The sequence below is a fragment of the Pavona decussata genome, unplaced genomic scaffold (genome assembly GCF_977016875.1).
Source record: "Pavona decussata unplaced genomic scaffold, jaPavDecu1.1 SCAFFOLD_156, whole genome shotgun sequence".
In the NCBI taxonomy this organism is placed as follows: domain Eukaryota; kingdom Metazoa; phylum Cnidaria; class Anthozoa; order Scleractinia; family Agariciidae; genus Pavona; species Pavona decussata.
In genome coordinates this window covers 6,266,369-6,273,291 of record NW_028145568.1, presented here as the reverse complement: position 1 = coordinate 6,273,291, position 6,923 = coordinate 6,266,369, and positions in this window count along the sequence as shown.

Genomic DNA, 6,923 nt, shown 5'->3' with positions numbered 1-6,923 from the left:
GTATAATGGGTCACCGGTTCAAGTAAAACAATTTCAATTTTATTGTCCAGTTGATATTTAGTATGTTATTCATTTTCCGTAAGGACAAGCTAAACATCCAACCGGATGGTTTGTCTAAATTGTAAGTGCCCAAGGGTATGCCAGCACGCCAATGCCAAACAGACTCACGTGCTTTTTAGAAACTCAACCACAAGTTGTTTTGATTCCGCAATAATTGTTTAGTTTAGTTTTTATGGTGGCTTTGAACTAGCTGACTTATCGGCAGGCGATGATTATAAAATGTTATTAAGAGATGTAAATATATTATCTAGAGAACACAGAGCATTTAAGTATATATTAGTAAATAAATAAATAAATAAATAAATAAATAAATAAATAAATAAATAAATAAATAAATAAATAAATAGGTCATTAATTAAATCCATAAATAAAACACATGTATAAAGTTTGAAGAAATCTTGATAGATCTGGCACACACTCATCTTTATCTTACTCAGTACGACAATAAAACTGGTTAACTTAAGCCTCAATTTTACAGGGCTTAAGCCACTCTCACCAAAATTACACTCTTTCTATGCAACACGACGTTGTTGAAAACAACTAAAAAGTAATTTCAATTCTGACAGACAATTATTTCCTCTTTCAATGTTGATTTTCGCAGACCTGAACGTAATCCAACCCGAAGTCAGCGGCACAAGAATTATTTGTTAGGGAGGAGGGAAGACGACATATCAATTCAAAAATTATTCCGCAAGCAATCGGTTAGAACTTTCTTAACAAACGGTTGTAGGTAATACCTTCTCAGTGTCTTACATGCGATCAAACTGGCTCCTTTCGTGTCTAGAGTTATAATACGCGTTCTCTCATCACAGGGAGCCGACAGTAATTCTGGTTAAATTCACTGTGGAGTCGATACTTGTTGATTCACCGAAAGAAGGATGTCACCGAACAAAGCGTCCTGAGATCTTGCTCCGAACCTTGCAAAATTTCAGCTTCCACAAAACCAATGCCGCAAACAGCACATACTGTGTGTGCCCCCAGTAGAGAAAGAAAGAGCAAATTCGGTCATATCTGAGTCTCCTGCAAATCCCAAAGTGTGATTAAAAAGGGTCATTTTCGGCAAGTGGAAATAAAAGATTTTCTACCCAAACTTATTAAAAATCCAACCGGTGATTTCATTAAATTTAACTTTTGTGGAGCAATTTTTGTACAGTTAAAGGTTTGCTCTTGTGCGAAGTGGAACGGATGTAATGATATTGGCGACAGTAGTGGGTATTCAGTTGCATAATCATGCGTTGTGCGCAGGATCAGCATCAGGACCGCTGGCACTTGGCCAAAAAAAAAATATAGGGGGGCAACAAAACAAATAGTTACACGCGTGATGCTTTTTAACATAGGGAACATGGAAAACCTGGTGTTTGCGTTTTTTATTTCTTTCTTACTACTATTTACATTGAGACGTGCGAAACGAGGCAAGAGGCAAGGCAGACTTGTTGTCCATATTTCACCGTTTTGCTGGTAGTGAAGACCAAAAATTATTGTGAACTTAGAAAACATGCCCTTTTGATGTACATGGCAGACTTATTGGTGTAACAAATATGGAGCTATGGTTGAGGAATTAAATAAATCATTGTGGTTACATGACATGTCTATCTATTTTTCTATTTGCATGTCGCAGAAAAATGGTGAATCTCTGTTGACATCAGTACAAGGAGGAAGCGCACAAGAGTCCATCAACAACAACTTTTGCTTTTCGCACTCGCTGGCGTCAATATTCTTACATCGACGTCAACCTTCCCCCCACCCCTTCCCCTCCCCCTCCCAGTTCCCCAAAATCGATGATAGTCTCTCTTTAACTGGCCGATTCTTTTGCAATACCAGCATTCAGTATTGAATTTTTCGAAATGTATTTTTTTGGAGTCTAATTTACAACTGGTGTTATGAAGGCAGGTTAGATAAGGTTTGAACAATAGCTCAATAAGTAAAGATTACTTAATGACAGGATTAGGGGTCTGAAAAGAGCCCTTAAAATTTGTCAAATTGTAACAATAATTTAGTTCTTGTGGCGTGTTCAAAAATTTCACCTCGCCAACAATTTAAAAATAGTAATGAAATTATAACAAGGTAAAGAAGATAAAAATTTCTAAAAATTTAGAAGAATATCTTCTTCAAAAGAGACGTCTTGAGGAAACTTTTAATACAGTGTTTCAGCTATATTATAAGTTTGGCAGTGTTGACCTTTAAAATAGCAAAGATGTTGTTCCTCAAGTCCATGAATTTGTGCAGACGTTAGTGTGGAGACGGTCGGAACCTGCCCAGTTAGTCAGTGGAACTCTCTACCAAGTATGCACATAGCTTACTAGCTTTTTAAGAAAGGATCGAGAAATTATTTTTTTGACTTATAATGTTTTTTTTATAATTTTTTTGTATTTAGAATTTTTCCAAATTTTTCTGACGTAATGGAAGTACATTTTTGCTATTTTAAAAGATCACACTCAAATTTGGCCTTTTCACTAATTTTAAGGTCCTCTTCTCCGTAGAAAAACGACAACTAATCAACCATCCCCCACCCCCTAAAGACAAAAAGTTAATTTACCGCTCTTCACATCGACACTGACCCTACCCCCGCCCGTTCCCCTCCCTCTTCAGTAACACACGGAGATCACTACAGCTCGTTCAGTTCCAGACTGACTTTATTTCCAAATCTGTCTCTATTTACTTGACAAAACAATAAGTTAAGAGAGTACATTACATCGGTCAATTACAATTCTCTGCAGATGACGCAAATCAGCTGTTATTAACTATTATTTCCCTCCAACAACAAAATCACGCTTTAAAGGGGAAGTATCACGAAAATTTGCTGTCATTTCAAGACCCCAAAATGTTTGACTGTCAGCAGAAACAGCAAAATAATTGTCAAGTTTGTTAAAATTATCACCCTTTTACAATAAAACTGTCGATTAGTGCCTCTGGCCAGAGACATGGTAGGCCTGTTCCGATTGAAACTTGAAAAATATTAGGCTAATGTTTTTCAAGTTCTCGCATTTTTGTTTCCAAAATGCGCCAGAACAGATCACAAGTTGTTTCTTTCAAGAATTGAGTTGATTTCGTTCCTCTCGTCATTCTAGAATTATTTGGCAGGTCATTGAAAGTCTTATTTCATCATTTTTAACAAAAGATATCAAAAACCCCATGGTACTTCCCCTTTAAGTGGCCCAATTATTGGTAATGCAAGTATTCTGAAAAAGGAAGACTTATTTATGCCATGAAATAGAAGAAAGACCCTCGCAGTTATGTACGCAACAACACAAAGCCTGAATATGGGCGAACCCATGACCTCCGCATCCCGTTCAAGCCTACATTGAACCTTTCACCCGCAGTTCAAAAGAAGGTTTATGTTTCCGATATTAATATTCATTTATGTGTACCTTAACACCCTTTAAGTCCTGACAATGTAAATGCTTATTCGACCCCAGAGGTCGTGAGAATTAAGGCTATGATCACCCAAGGGGATTTCTATTGATATTTTGATTACTTCTCCCCAGACAACAACTGTGATTTTTTTGTATTGAGAGGAATTGTGAGTTGATGGGGTACGGTTGTGTTACTGTGATTCTGAAGATTATAAATCTTGTGAAATTGTGATCAGAGTGGAAGTCGTTTTTGTTGAGTTGCCCTTTGGAGTCCATTTTCGATCCTATCAATTGAAATATTTTGAAAATTTGATTAACTTACTTCCTTTTCTGGTACTGCTGTCTTGTTCTAAAAAGAAAAAAAAAAGAAAAAATTTGGCCCAATTTTTTTCATTTCAGTTTGAAGTTCAATCTGCTTAGTCTATTAATGTTTCCCTGAACCCTGAGAGCATGAGAATCGAGGATATGATCACCCAAGGTGATTTTTCTTGAGAAGTTTGCTAACTTCTCCCTCTTACTTCGCCTTCGGAGAATAATTGTTAAATATCAATGCTTTTGTTGTATCCCAGTGCACATTATCTTGGGGGCAGGTCACTGAGCTCCTCTTCATCCAAGGTTTTCTTAACAAAGTGCAAAGACGATTTTTCCTGTGGTGATCGAACACCAGTTTCTAAAATTTTACAACCTAAATTTTTAAATGACGCTGCGTTATTTATTGACTTCATTTCATAAAACAATACTTCTAAGGGATTGCTCTTTCTTTCGTTTTGTTTTGTCCCTTAAGTTTTTTTTAAATTCATCGAGTTAACACTTTCCCAGTTAGAGGTTTTCAGTAAGATATGCTGTTGAAAAGTGTCCGATTTCATTCCAACCCACCTCCTTCTTTTCTAGAAGCGAGATGAGAACTCTTAAGACATCATTTCCTTTGATTCCGTCATTTATCATAAAAGCTCTGTTAAGCTCCCATCTCTAATGAGCCCTCCATATAAAGTTATAATCTTTTTAACAAACCCCTCCCCGACTCTCTATTAATCACCGTTTTTCTCATGTTTAGAAAATACGATAGAAACGCTTCAAATCTCAGTCATAAATGATTTGAATTAGCATGAGAAAGTCAAGAAAAAGGGTCTTTAAAACATCTGGGGCATATGAAAGGTTGCAATCGGGAACCCAATTTATCTGACTTCAGGGCACGAAACCAAGAATTTGGTCTACTTTACCAGACATTTTTTTCAAGAAATAGCACTTGCAATAATATGTCCTTGGATAGAAGAAAACCAAACGTATAACTCTAAAACAAACTAGATAAATTCAAGAACAATAAGCTGCCTAAGACTTTCAAAATGTGTTCACCCCGCCCTCCCCTACCCTTCTCATCTTTTAAAATTTTGTTTGGAATCAGCATCTTATGATATTCTTGTTATTAAATCAGCTACACCTTGTTTGCTAAAGTTTAAGCAAAGAAAATCTTGAAGCACATTCTAAAATTTTGTTGAATTTAAGTTAGTTTTAGGTAATGACGTAAATGTAATGTTCGCCTAACACTTTCCCAAACCATTTCCGATTATGAAGGTAAGCCTCAGACGAAAATCAAGAGGAAATGAAAAGCAAATTCTATCGAAATATTAATATTGGCGTAGTCATACATCATCTTCGGGGTGTGTTCCGAATCCACCAACCAGCGTTTGCACAACTTTTCGTATGCCTTATGAAGACTATGCTACTGATATGACACTTTACAGAAAATGAGAAAACATATATTTATTTGATATTTTATCGGCTGTTTGTATGGAAGTGTTTATTTCATGGGAAATTAAACCTTCCCCTTACATTGCGCTTATGAAACTTCAACATAAAACGGTTGAATGTATATGAAATGAAATTATTATACAGATCTATTTATACATGCTTTTATATTCGATTTAAATATTAAACGAAGCATTCACAATTGTTTAAAAGAGTCAACTGTGGGCAACGCAAAGCTTAAATCGCACTTTATCAATTTTCAAGGTAATTCAACGTTCCCGCAATTAATTACAAACTTTATCAGATTGGCAAAGGTCATTCGTTCAATGTATGTCAGTTTATATGGATCCGCCCTTCTTCTACTTCATTACCCATCAGGCAAGGCTGACGTCCATTATAATAAAACTCATTTAACCCTTCTCATCTTGCTTGCTTGTAAAATTTGTTATATTTTTTAAGGCAATAGACAATCTTTATTTTGCCATTTTTCTTCCCGACACACAGTTAAAATAAAACAGTTTCCTCTTCTGATGCATTCATATTTTCAGGAACTATATCCATTTGGATAATTTAATAGAGCGAATCGCGTATTACCTTAGTTATTATTTTGGGTCCAATAAATATCATTCGGGATTTTCTACGAATTCGCAAGCTGTTTTTACACCATGTGGCATTTTCTAACGATTTCGAAAGTGGTGGCCCATCATCCCTGTTGTTTTGTTACTTTCGCTAGCTCCTTAGCTTTGATGATAAAGTACCCTAAGGCGATTTCGAGGTGGACCACAGGACTGGGATGAGTTGCAAATTTAACCAAATTGACGCATTACAGTCACCACAGAGAGAATAGGGAACTTAAACGGCGACGGCAACGAAAAAACCACTTAAAAATATAACTTCGCTCTATTTTGTGCTACTTCGCAATTATTTCAACTCATCCAACTTGTACAAAAACAGCGAACTACCCAGGAACCAGATCGGTAGGCGTGCAAGAGAATGAAAAATTCACCGTCGTGTGCTCACGCTCTCCTCAAAACCTTGAGCTTGGTCATAAAATGAATGTTTTGCGGCGTTGTCGTTGCCGTCGCCGTCATCTTTGCTTAAGTTCCAGAGTATCATTAGCATAAGTGACTTTGCCAAATTTCAGTTGGACAGTAACAAAGTAACGTTCTTCCGAACATGGCTTAATTATGTACACTGTATACTCCAACCAAATGTCTAGCTAAAATTGTCCCTCACATCTATTTTTCTCATTTTCGTGATGTTAATGACTATAGGCAAACGAAACAACATTAAAGGTCATTTTGATTAAACAGTAGCTACATTCTGCATAGATTCCAGGGAAGCTATAGTATCGATTTTTAATCGTTTTCAACTGACTGCACGTGACCTTTAATGATGAAGAGACAGTAGTCCAGAAACGTCTGAGCCTCATGAGGAAATATCAGCAGCCAAAGAAAACAAACTTTACAAACCACTGGCACTACACAGTGGTAAACAGATTTTGATACCTTTAATGTGTGTTTTATGTACCAGTAGGGGAGATTTTGTTTCGTATATGTAATCGCATGAGGCCGAGTAGATTTAAGGATTTTAAAATTTTCACGCGTATTTTCAAAGTTTTTGCAAATTTTGCCCACGGTGAAAGGAAAATTAAGAAAAAATGCTCTCTGTTTCGACCAATAGGCATTCAGTAATTTTGCCCTCTATGTTATAAGGCTCAAAATTCTTTGTTCCTCAAAATATGTTCAACACTGTAACGCCAGT